The sequence below is a fragment of the Podarcis filfolensis genome (assembly GCF_964270895.1).
Source record: "Podarcis filfolensis genome assembly, chromosome: 13".
Taxonomy (NCBI): Eukaryota; Metazoa; Chordata; class Lepidosauria; order Squamata; family Lacertidae; genus Podarcis; species Podarcis filfolensis.
Window position 1 is genome coordinate 22,679,108 of NC_139615.1, and position 12,314 is coordinate 22,691,421.

Consider the following 12,314-nt stretch of genomic DNA (forward strand, 5'->3'; position numbering starts at 1 on the left):
AATTTAGGGGAAGGGCTGAAGCTCAGGGCAGAGTATTTCTCTTTCAGGCAGAGTTAGCACATGCTGATTTTATGCAAATATGTGCCCTCTTTTGCCTCTTTTCTGGTGATGTGTAAGTAGCTACCCTACATTTCTTCTGCTTCAGTTGAGCAACCACCTCCCAGCAATAAAACGTAATGTTTGCATGAGCAGAATACTTGCCAATATGATAAATGGTGTATTGTAGAGGTAGGGTTTGCTTACTGCTAAGATCACTTAAAACTTCAGTTCACTATGAAATTCCTGCTAGTAAAGACACAGGTGGGGGTACCTCCTGACAATGCTATTTGCAAGTACAATGTTTTAACTGGAGGAAGAAAATGACAACTGCTGCAGAGAGGTTCTGCAAAAGAAGCAAATGGACAAAAAACATGCAGTCTGGGCAGGGCAGAGCCCTAATTTTGAGGGTTCAAGATCTTCCCTACTCATGGGGGCATGTTTGCAGGCATCGCTGCTGGTATAAGAGAAAAGCATTGGAAGGAAGCCTTGCTCCGAGGTCGTAGAGGAGAAAGGCATTGCAAAGAAGCCGTGCTCCGAGCACCTTGTGTATATGAACATGCCCAGTGTCCTGTGGCCCTGCTGCCCTGATGTTCACCTCAGCATGCAAGCCAATAATAAGAGTACCACCAATGATCAGTGGCGTAGTGTGGGTTGTCAGAACCCGGGGCAAGGCAAGTAATTTGCACCCCTAACCCGTGGATTTGCGCCCCCTAACCCTAACCCCCAGATGTTGCGCCCGGTGCGGCTGGCCCCCCCTGCACCCCCCACGCTACGCCACTGCCAATGATACCCAAAAAGTGTAGGCTGGCCAAGAGTGCCTTTAACCCAATATGACCTCAATTGATCACCCCATCACTCTATCCAGTTCACGCCTTCTATAAATAAAACAAAAATTCAAAAACAGCCCTCTGCAGATCCTCAAGAAATAAGTCACAGCCTGCCTTAGACAGGTGAATCCCATCATCCTGAAAAATGGTGGGGAAGATCAACGTGGATCCTACCCCAAACAAAGTCCTTAAACAGGCAATTCACCTTCCTGTGGGCCCTATCCACCTTGATTGGTAGGTGTGTCTCTTGCCACACACAAGGCTCCAAGAATTCAGACCAAACCAAGGAAAGAAAGTATGGATCCAGCAAAGATCCTTTGTAACTCACTAGGATGTTAATTCCTGTCCACTGGATGAAATAATTCTCACCCAAATGGATGCGTAAGATGTGGGGGAAGAACCCAGGCACCTCAAGGTGAGAAAATGTGGCCAGCAGCTCTCCTCAAAGCATGCTTTTCCTAGTTGCACACTGGAAAGTAATACGGGTGGGAAGATGTACAGTAACTACATACCAACAGCCAATGATGCAGCCCTCCATTGCACACAGAACAAGAGGGCTTGCTCTCATAGTGTAACTCTGGCAGTGTCAGGCAACTGGCCCAAATCTGTCTAAAGAAAGGAAAGAGTTACAACAGAGTACCTAACATGTAACTTGTAAACACTGGAACGCCATCTCTTGATGTCCTTGATACGATCTGTAGGGATGCCCATCAAGGCACAGCCTTGGCTCCAATACGGAATAAATGCATTCCAAATAGTCACATCATCTGGTGGTGTAGGGCCTGGGGCAACAATGCCCCAAACTGAAACTGCATCAGTGCTGAGGAATCCTGATTAACCAAAAGATGGACATGACTCATAGGCCTATTGACCAAATAAGCCATGAGGGCCATCATGGGCCATATGTACAAACGGGCAACTATCAAGCATGACCTTGGTGCCAAAGCCTTGCTGGTCCATCATGAAGCACTTCAAGACTATGTGCCTCCATTCACCTGTAACAGGAATGTCCCTAAACAGCAAGACCTGCAGGAGGAATCTGACTGGGATGGAGGGAACAGCTCGCCCAGCCGCATTTTATTCAGAAGCATACCTGTCTGTCAGTGTGCTTTTTACTATGTTTTTCTCATAGATGTTCTGTAATGTATTTTTAATGTTTTAATGTTGCACACCACCCTGGGATCTTTAGATAAAGGGCGGTATATAAATTGAATAAATAATTAATAGTAATAATAACAATACCTAAATCTCACTAATTACATGGATTAGGAGAAAGTATGAAAGTTGTGTTGGCAAAATCCTCAGAAGGGGAACAGTAAAAAACAAACAAACTTCAGAATGTATTTTAGGCTGATTGTAGAACTGACCACATTGCTACAGCATAACATTTATTTTGGGACATTTGCTCATTTTTTCTCTTCCTTTGAGGTTTTTGTTAACGTACTGTTTAACCTGTTAGCTTAATGATTTTTTTAATAGCTTGTGCAAACACATACTATCGAGACTCATCTCTGCCTGTAATGTGGTCACTATGTCTGCAGAGAAGGGTATCTGCTCTTGCACTCTGCTTCAGCTTGTGGGCTTCAAACGTGTATCTTGCGGTTTGACACAGTGAGAACAGAAAGCTAGGCTAGAAAGGCCTTTGGTTTGATCCAGCAATGCTCTTCTTATGTATCTGTACATGACCTAAAGGCTATATAACAGTTCTTGAAAAAGGAACGCTAACAGCTACATAAATTGAACGATTATGATGAAGTTGAAAGAAACTCCATGTGGCATTGGATGGAAGAGTCTCAACTTCTTCAGTGGTGCTTTCTCAGGTGGACTCGGCAGAATTTCCAAAGATTCTTTTAAAAACCTAGTTTTACAAGATAAATCCAAGCTATGTTTTAATGCCTCATATTTTCTCCCTCACCTCAGATCCACAGACTTGTAACAGGTGGTCCAAGCCGGCTGAAAGTCTGGGTGTTCTTAATAAGGCCACAGTTGCCTTCTCTTCCAGGGAGAAAAATATGGTTGCTGCCATAATTATGCCCCTTTCCATTATGTGCTTGAGAGGACAACAGTGTTTTCACCTGGGATCTAAGAGTTAGAAGATATGGTGCTAGTCAAGTTTCACCTAAAAGGGACATTCAACCAGGGATGCCAGCAGGATTTCCTGGACTGAGTATCACTGCCACAGAAGCATGGGTGTAGCCAGGATGGGTGTAGCATGGGGTTTGGGGTGGCAGAACCTGAGTTAGTTAAGTATTTTTTATTGATTTACTTGATTTGGAGCTACTTCTATAAACATACAGATCCTCCAAGAGTCCCTATTTTCCAGGGATGTCCCTGATTTAGAGAAGCCATTCTGGTTTCTGATTTGATCCTGGAATGTCCTGCTTTTCCTTAGGATGTCCCTATTTTCATTGGAGAAATGTTGGTGGGGATGGAGTTATACGACCCCCGAGCTGTCTGAAGGAAATCCTGTATAGGGAAGTTTTGAATGTTTAATGTTTTATTATGTTTTTATATATGTTGGAAGCAGCTGGGGCAACCCAGGAAGATGTGTGGGGTATAAATAGTAAAATTATCATTATGGAACGGGACATCCCTATTTTCACTGGAGAAATGTTGGAGGGTATGTACATATATAAACTTAGGAAAGCCTGCCTGTTGCAATGATAAAAGGGAGAGGGGAGAATAATTCATAAACCTTGAGCTCCTGGGTGGAAAAACAAGACATTCTGAGCACGTGCAACTTCACAACTCTTGCGTGGCGAGTCCCCCCCCCCAGGTGGAAATAATGTCACATGACACAATTATTAAGGTTAATGGGCTAAAAAAGGCCACAACATTATTGGTTACAGGTGATGAGTGCTATTGGCTTAGATATTGGTCCTAACCGACTATATCTGACTTCAGCCTGTCCGCTTGAAGTCTGGGAAGGGTTAACCACCAGTAGAGGGAGTCCTGCTGATGCACATCAACTAGGAACTCCCCCCAGGGTCACCAATAGGGGGTGTGACTTAGGCCCTCACCTCCCTAGTCTTCAGACAGGGCCACGCCCCCCAGAATCCTTTATCGGACTAATAATTCATAGACCTTGAGCTCCTGGGTGGAAAAACAAGACATTCTGAGCACATGCAACTTCACAACTCTTAGCAGAACACACTCAATATTTTGCTCTCATTGAGTAACAGAAAAGTATCATTTGTTCTATGATTTTATGGTTGTCTCTGCTGACAAACCCCCCACCCAACTTGTCACTCTGTATTAATACACCACAGTCCACTGATAACCAGCTAACTAGTAGCCGCTGTGTGGGGAACATGCAAAGGTAAAGGGGTGCACTACAATATTAACATTTCCCTCTGATTTCTTTCAAGCGTGTTATTGTTGAGTGAAACATTCAAAGCCAGCTAATTCTATTTTACACTGCAAAGGGTGCACACTTGGGGAGTGAATGGAATAATGTGAACAGTAATTAAACAGACATACACAGGGCAGACTCTCGTCTTCAATGCAGCCTCAGGCTACCAGGAACAGCAAAGGTGCTTCTGGCGCCTTCATTATACAGTGGTATCTTGGGTTAAAAACTTAATTCATTCCAGAGGTCCGTTCTTAACCTGAAACTGTTCTTAACCTGAGGTACCACTTTAGCTAATGGGGCCTCGCACTGCTGCTGCTGCGCCGCCGCCAAGCGATTTCTGTTCTCATCCTGAAGCAAAGTTCTTAACCTGAGGTACTATTTCTGGGTTAGCAGAGTCTGTAACCTGAAGCGCCTGTAACCTGAAGCGCCTGTAACCCGAGGTACCACTGTACAGCTTCAAGCAAATGCTGAATACCCATTTCTTTATCCTGGCCTTTGACATTTGAGGTATATATTTTTAGGAACCGCCTCATTTTTGTGGTTGTAAGTGGTTTTAAACTGTTTTTCATGTTGTTGTTTTTAAACTTGTAACCCATCCTGTGACCTTAGGGTGAAGGGCGGGTAAATAACAACAACAACAACAACAACAACAAACAACAGAAACAAAAATAAATAAATAAATAAATAAATAAATAAATAAATAAATAAATGTTATATTTGTCATTGTGGTATTATGTTAGTCATAAGAAATACTGTTTGTAAAACACATCTCACCACATTTTCTTAATGCTAAGAACCTAAAAGAATGTAATAAGGTTAAAACATATAGATTTCTCTTTTCATTTTTTGGGGTGAAATTTTTTATTATTTCATTTTATAAAATATATAAAAAAGAGAAGACAATGGTAATGAGAAGAAAACTAACAAATAAGAAACGTAACTATAAAATAGGCATGTAGAATGAGTAGTTGCGCATGAGTTAAAATAACAAAGTACAAGGAAAGAATATCCACGTTATCAGATCATCAAGTATAGTTCCAAATTTAACGACAGTTGTCTTGAAAATGAGCACAACCGGACGCCTTCATCTGCCCCAACTGCAACAAAACACGTCTCTCCCATGTCAGTCTCTACAGCCATAGCAGGTACTGTAACTCTCCAGCTGTTTGACCTCAACCCTGAAGACACACCCTACAATTGTCTTTTGAGACAGATGGTTGTAAAATACCTTTAAATATAACATAAAAAATTTAGGAAGAAGGAAATGAGCATACTTTATCCCAGTTTAACTTAATGTCGTGCCAGCTTCTTTTGTATAGAATTTAGAAAATCCTTGTCTAAGAAACAAACTCACACACACACACACTTGAAAAAAATCTAGTGCAAGGACCCAAAAAACTCCATGAACAAGTTTGATCACTGTTTCTCAGACAAGGACTTTCTAAATTATCTCAGGCAGGAGAATATTCCAAGGACTAAGGTATTTATATATGACTCTATTAATCTCCATCTTAAAAACACATAGCATAAATAACCACGAGCAAATGTGTTTGTTGTGACTACATATATAGAGAGATGATTTTAAATAGCTACCTCAGATTAAGGTTGAGGCTAAGAATGCCATTGTTGCCCAGAAACGAAGCCAATGAATCCTGCCTCAAACTGTGTGTGAAATTGGATTAAGTGAAAATTCTTACCCACAAATTCACAGGCTCATTATCAGGCAGTGAATTCAGCAGCGGGGGGATTAGGTGTTTCTCTGTGTGTGTGCAAAAATCTTTGCAAGATTTGAGGGCTCCCCACTGCAAGTAAAAGCATTTCAATAGTTTTTTTATTTTTTAAAAAACCCTTTATTCTTCTTTGCGGTCTTTGCAGTTCCATTTAAGAGTTCTGTGACTGTGCAGCTCAACATTTTGAAATGTTCTGTAGCTAGACATCAAAACATATTTAGACAACCAAAAAAAGAATATGCTTAGTACACAGATGTAGGGGGAGCTTCAATAATTTACTGTATCTAATTTTATTTTTTTGATTTACAAGAAATCTACAATTCAACCCACAACAATAATGCATGGTTTGTTTGTTTGTTTGTTTGTTTACATTTTCATTTTTACCATTGTTATTGCATAGATTTTACATTGTGTGTTAAAGGGCATTTCAAGAAGAAGAGCTCCTAAATGGCAAAGTCAAGCGTCAATAACATTTTGGATGTTCACTGTTGTTTCTCTTTAATAGTAAAATGCAATATCTCTTAGCTATGCCTGGGAAAGAAGAGCCTTTGCAAAGATAGAAAGAGGTGCCCAATTTTTCTGAGGGCTGATGGGCCATTGACAGCTGGTTGGTGTGCTGGATTCAGCCTATGGGCTGCAGGTTCCAACCCGTGGTTTAATTATTCTGTGAATCAACTCTCATATGGATTTGAAAACTTTTATTGATGCATTTGCAAGCCTGCAGCCTACAGCCTGAAGCAGAAGTTCTGGACACTTACGTGCTTTTACTTGGTCTCTTCATTAGCTGTTCCCTGTTATTCATCTCTGGCTTCATGACAATAATATAGCATTTGGGGAAGAAGATGCAGCCCAGCAGCCCAGCACTGGAACCTAAGATAGAGAAAATCTCCACAGCCACCATGTATTTCCCTTTGGTGCTCAAGTAAGAGGGAACAAAGGACAGCCAAACACTGCAAAACACCAACATGCTGAAAGTGATGAATTTGGCTTCATTGAAACTGTCAGGCAGTTTCCTGGCTAGGAAAGCCACCACCAAACTGACAATGGCCAGGAAACCCAGATACCCAAGTACACAATAAAACAGAATAGGTGCCCCTTCATTACATTCAAGTACAATTTCTTCACTCATAGAGTGCATATCGACATCTGGGAATGGTGGGGAGGTTGCCAGCCACACCGTACAGATGCCTACTTGGATAAGGGAGCAAGAAAGAACAATGGAGTTGGCCAGTCTTTTCCCTACCCATTTTCTCATACTGGATCCTGGTTTGGTGGCCATGAAAGCCAGAACCACAGTGATGGTTTTGGCCAGCACACAGGAAACAGCCACTGAGAAGATGATGCCAAAAGCCGTTTGTCGGAGGAGGCATGTCACCGTATGAGGCTGTCCAATGAAGAGCAACGCACAGAGGAAGCAGAGCAGGAGGGAGACAAGGAGAGTGTAGGTGAGGTTTCGGTTGTTGGCTATGACTATGGGTGTGTCTTGGTGCTTCACAAATGTTGCTAGTACCAGCACTGTGATTAAAGAAAAGGAAAGAGAAAAAATGGCTAAATTGATTCCCAAAGGTTCTTCATATGACAAAAAGCTTATATCCTTAGGAATGCATGAATCATGTTTTTTGCCTGGATAGTGGTCTTCTGGGCATTTAATGCAGTCAGCCATGTCTGAAACAAAAGAAAAGTTGTGGATTTGGTTTTTCAGATCTTCATTTCATACCCTATTTTAGAAAAAATAATGGTTATCTTTTGCCAAATACTCATTTTCTTTTTAAAAAACAAAACAAAACAAAACAAAAAACAAAACAAAACGAATCAGAGGTTCTCAAAGAGGCTTTTCGTACTCTCTCTCTCTCTCTCTCTCTCACACACACACACACACAACCCAACCCAATTATTGAAAGGGTATCTTGAATATGACAAGAATTACATATTAAATATGGATGTGTGTTTAGAATTACGATGCCAGTCAAAAGCATTTCTTTATTAGATTGGGCCAATTTCAGTAATTCTCCTCTCCCCACCTCTTCTGCACATGGCATTTCTTACCATTCTGATCTGAAATCTTCCCTTCTGGGCATGGGGCACAGTCGTAGCAACAAAATGGTTCCCCCTCCTTCTTTTTCCTGCTGTAACCAGGATGGCAATGGTCATTACACACAGAAAGGGGCAGCACCTATTAAACGATGGAAGAGGAAATTATTTTTCAGTCAGGAAATGTGCTTGGGAAATTTGTGTCTCACTGGTATGGAAATGGCCTTAAACATATGACAGTGGTAGCTTTGAAGTTCCAGAAAGCACACAGGATCCCAGGGACAGGCTCAGCTTTTCTAAGCTGTATAGAATTGCAGTGCTTTGACCAGGTTTTAAATTGCTGGTGCAAGAATTTTTTTCAAACCTTAACTCTGTCTCCACTGAGATGAAATAAAAATAATTATATGTGTTTCCAAGATCACGGATAGTTAACCTCTGGTCTTCCAGGTGCTGTAAGACTACAGCTCCCACTGTATTTGTCATGCTGGCTGGGCTGAAGAGAATCAGAGTCCTATAACATATGGAAGGCCACTATTTAGCCAACCCTGCCATTTATTTCCCTCCTTTAAAAGTGATCATTCATATCCTCCCACTTTAGGGAGTTTTTCAAAAGGGAGTTTTCTGTTTCTTACTCAGGATGGGCAAGTGCACAGGATCCAGGAAAAAACTTTAAGCAACCTCACTTACTACAGTAGTGAATCAATTGTGCTACTTTAAATTGTGAAGTCTTTATTTTGAAAAGTTCAGAGAAGCTATTGCTCCATGAAATTCAAGTTAGACTTCCGTAATTTTACTCAGCAACAGGTTGACATAGGGGAATAAACCAGGCCTCACAAAGTGATGAATATAGCACATTGATGTCTGTGATTTTCTGGTGCATATGTACATAAAATTGTATGTATATTTAAAAGTAGAGTAATTAAGGCAAATATATGTATAAGAATATTAGAGGAATTAATGTTAGGGAGGGGTTGGTGAGAATGTCCTTGGAATGTAGGTAGTGAGTGGTGATTGGATGAGAGTTTGAAAGGGACTTTGAATGTTGATGGGATACAGTTGCGTTTGGAGTTGATTTCGAGGAGTTGTTGGTTGTGGGTATGAGAGTTGGTGGTGGATGTGTTAGATTAGGCATAGGCAAACTCCGGCCTTCCAGATGTTTTGAGACTACAATTCCCATCATCATGACCACTGGTCCTGCTAGCTAGGGATGATGGGAATTGTAGTTCCAAAACATTTGGAGGGCCGGAGTTTGCCCAAGCCTGTGTTAGATGGTAGCATTGTTGGTTCAGTATTGTGTTAGCCATTGTTGTAGACATAACAAAGTAGCAAATTAGATAAAGCAAAACTGAAATGATATGCTTCTGTACACAAAGAGATCATAAAACCCTTTTTATTACTTCTGTTTTATATCAACTATTGTATTGCACCACATGCCTCTTGTTTGGCTGTTAGGGTGGGATATTCAGGTACATATAGAGCAGGAATAAAGGGAGATTACAGAAACACACATAAAAAAACCCCAGCCCAGAGCTCTGAGTCTTACAAAGAGTAGGCAGTGTTGTGGGTCGTGCCAGAGCACAAGAAGTTGAAGAGGGGTGCAGGAGGGTGCAGGGCTGGCATGCCAAATAGATTTGACAGGTTGAAGTTGGAGGCAGAGGAATGGTGAGACAAGGGAAGAATGTGCAGTAAAAAAACCTCCACTTATGTTAGGTGTAAAGACTAATTAAACACCACTTAGACCCCTCAATCTGGCCCAAACAATTTATACTGAGACCCTACCTGATTAAACCAGGTGTGCCAAGTGATGACATCATCCCTAATGGTGAATGCTTCCTCTGGAGGAAGCAGGGAATCCATCTTTCCAACTTCAACTTTGCGAAAGGATTGGTTTGGGGAAAAGACCCAGTTTATGACATCAAATCCAGCCACCGAGTCCCCATTGTGGTCAAAGGAAACCTCATATCCAGCACTATTGTTAAAAGAGACACGTCTGAGAAAATGATGCAGCTGGTTGGAAAAAAGAAAAGAAACAGAACCATTTTATTTCCAAAGTCCAAAGGGCTGCAACTTTGGCTCTGAGAAATGCTAATGACTGCCCTTGCAGAAGATATCAAGTAACAATTTAATTACATCACACTAATCAAGAGAGCAGTGGAGTTCCGTCCATCCTTATCGTTCACAAAACTTTTGCTTTTACCCTGGAAAAATATTACAGATGTTCTGCTCCTGCTTCAAGATGGCCTGCACTCCAAAGGGATGGGATCTTGCTCTCCTTTTTGTGGTTCCTGAGTTGAACTCTCTGTTCACTGTGCTTTCATTAGAGCCATTTTTGTAAGTTTATCCCTAACCTCCCTCCCCCACCCCCGGCCAAGATATAACACTTTTTAACGTGGCTGTTTCACTTTGCTGCTATGTAAGGAGACCCTTTCCTTGTTATTATTTGAATTCCATCATTATAATTTCTAATACAGTAGTTAATAAATAAAAGCGCCACACTTATCAATTAGATGACTTTGTGCTACTTCCGCTATAACTTTTTTAAAAACAACAACATATTTTTAATTACAGTGGTACCTCGGGTTAAGTACTTAATTCATTCTGGAGGTCCATTCTTAACCTGAAACTGTTCTTAACCTGAAGACCACTTTAGCTAATGGGGCTTCCTGCTGCTGCTGTGCCGCTGGAGCACGATTTTTGTTCTCATCCTGAAGCAAAGTTCTTAACCCGAGGTAATATTTCTGGATTAGCAGAGTCTGTAACCTGAAGCGTATGTAACCTGAAGCGTATGTAACCCAAGGTACCACTGTATAGATTTCTTGGTTTACAAAGTATGTGCAGTGTCTCTTTTTTCAAGTTACATTTTCTACAGATCAGTCTCATTTGTTGAGATATTAGTGTTACCTTAGGAAGAAAAAGGGAGAAGAGGTGTGTGGGGGGGGGGAATAGTGAGTGGGGGTGGGATCGGGTGGCAATGCTTCTATTCTGCTTAATGTATGTGTGGCATTTTCTGTCAGAGTCGCTTGTGCGGGTTCTCTTTACTATTCGCTTGTGCTCCTTTGGTGGTGAGAGAGGTTGGGGTTGGCCTAGGGTGTGGTTGTTTGTTTGTAGTTGGCTGCGGTGATCTTTGTTTTCACATGTGAGTGGGGTGGGTGGGTGTTTTTGAATCAGGTTAGCCCTATTGATTCGTATACTGTTAGTGGATTCTTTTCATTGTCTTGTTGGGCTGTGTTTGTGATAAAGGGGAACCATACCGAGATGAAGGCATCTTCTTCTATTTGTCCTCCTATCCATTTCAGTTTATTGATTAGTTTTTCTAATAAGGCTGTTTCCCATACTACCGTATTTTGTACCATTGGTCCATGCTTACTCCTGACAGATCTCTCCAGTGTCTGGCTATGACGTTTCTGGCTGCTGAGAGTAGGTGGGTTATGAGCTCTTTATGATGTGAGTGGGCATTATTATCTTGGAAGATGTTTAATAGGGCCAGTTCTGAGGTGACTTGCTTAGTTATTTTGCATATTTCTTGTATGAGTGTTGTCCAGAATAGTTGGATTTTTGGGGCATTTCCACTACATGTGGAGGTATGTGCCTGTGGAGGTGCATTCTCTCCAGCATTTTGGTGAGGTTCCTGGGAGTATTAGCGCTAGTTTCCTTGGTGTTAGGTACTACTTCCGCTATAACTATGAATACCAGTTGCTGGAAATTACCAGTGGAGAGAGCACTGTTGCCCTCATGTTCTCTTTGTGGGCTTCTCATAGGCATCTGGTTGACTGTGGTGAAACTAGAGTGCTAGACTAAATGGCCCTTTGGTCTGATCCAGCAGATGTCTCCTTGTCATAGCCATATTCAAATATCTAAAGGGCTGTTGCATGGAAAATGGAACAAGCTTGTTTTCTCCTGCTCTGGAGGCTTGGACCCGAATCAATTGCTTCAAGTTTCAAGAAAGGAGATTCCAACTAAACACCAGGAAGAACTTTCTGACAGTAAGAGCTGTTCAGCAGTGGAACTGACTCCTTTGGGAGGTTATGGACTCTTCTTCATTGGAGGTTTTTTTAAGTCCTGGCCATCTGTCAGGGATGCTTTAGCTAAGAGTCCTGCATTACAGTATTCCCACCTCAGCTATAGGCTAATAAGCCAAACAGAAGACAGGAAAGATGCTCTTCAATACGTGAATTATTGTGATCATCCCACCTTGCTTTTGGGAAGAGAAAGGAAGCTCATATTGAATACCCCTTAATCATTCTGATTTGAGCAGTACATCCCAGATTACAGAAGCCATCTCAATTTGGACTCCTGCAAGAGCTCAGGACCAAAAAAACAAGCATTCCAATTTTG

At 41.6% G+C, this 12,314-nt stretch overlaps 1 long non-coding RNA gene across 1 annotated transcript; it reads right to left on the bottom strand.

Moving 5' to 3' along the window:
• Window positions 1-7,215: 7,215 nt before the first annotated feature.
• On the bottom strand, window positions 7,216-9,839 carry LOC310747280. The gene is made up of 3 exons (XR_014540918.1): window positions 9,759-9,839; window positions 7,995-8,121; window positions 7,216-7,613 (listed from the first exon to the last, which is right to left on the bottom strand). It is a non-coding gene; the product is annotated as an uncharacterized lncRNA (long non-coding RNA).
• Window positions 9,840-12,314: the final 2,475 nt, after the last annotated feature.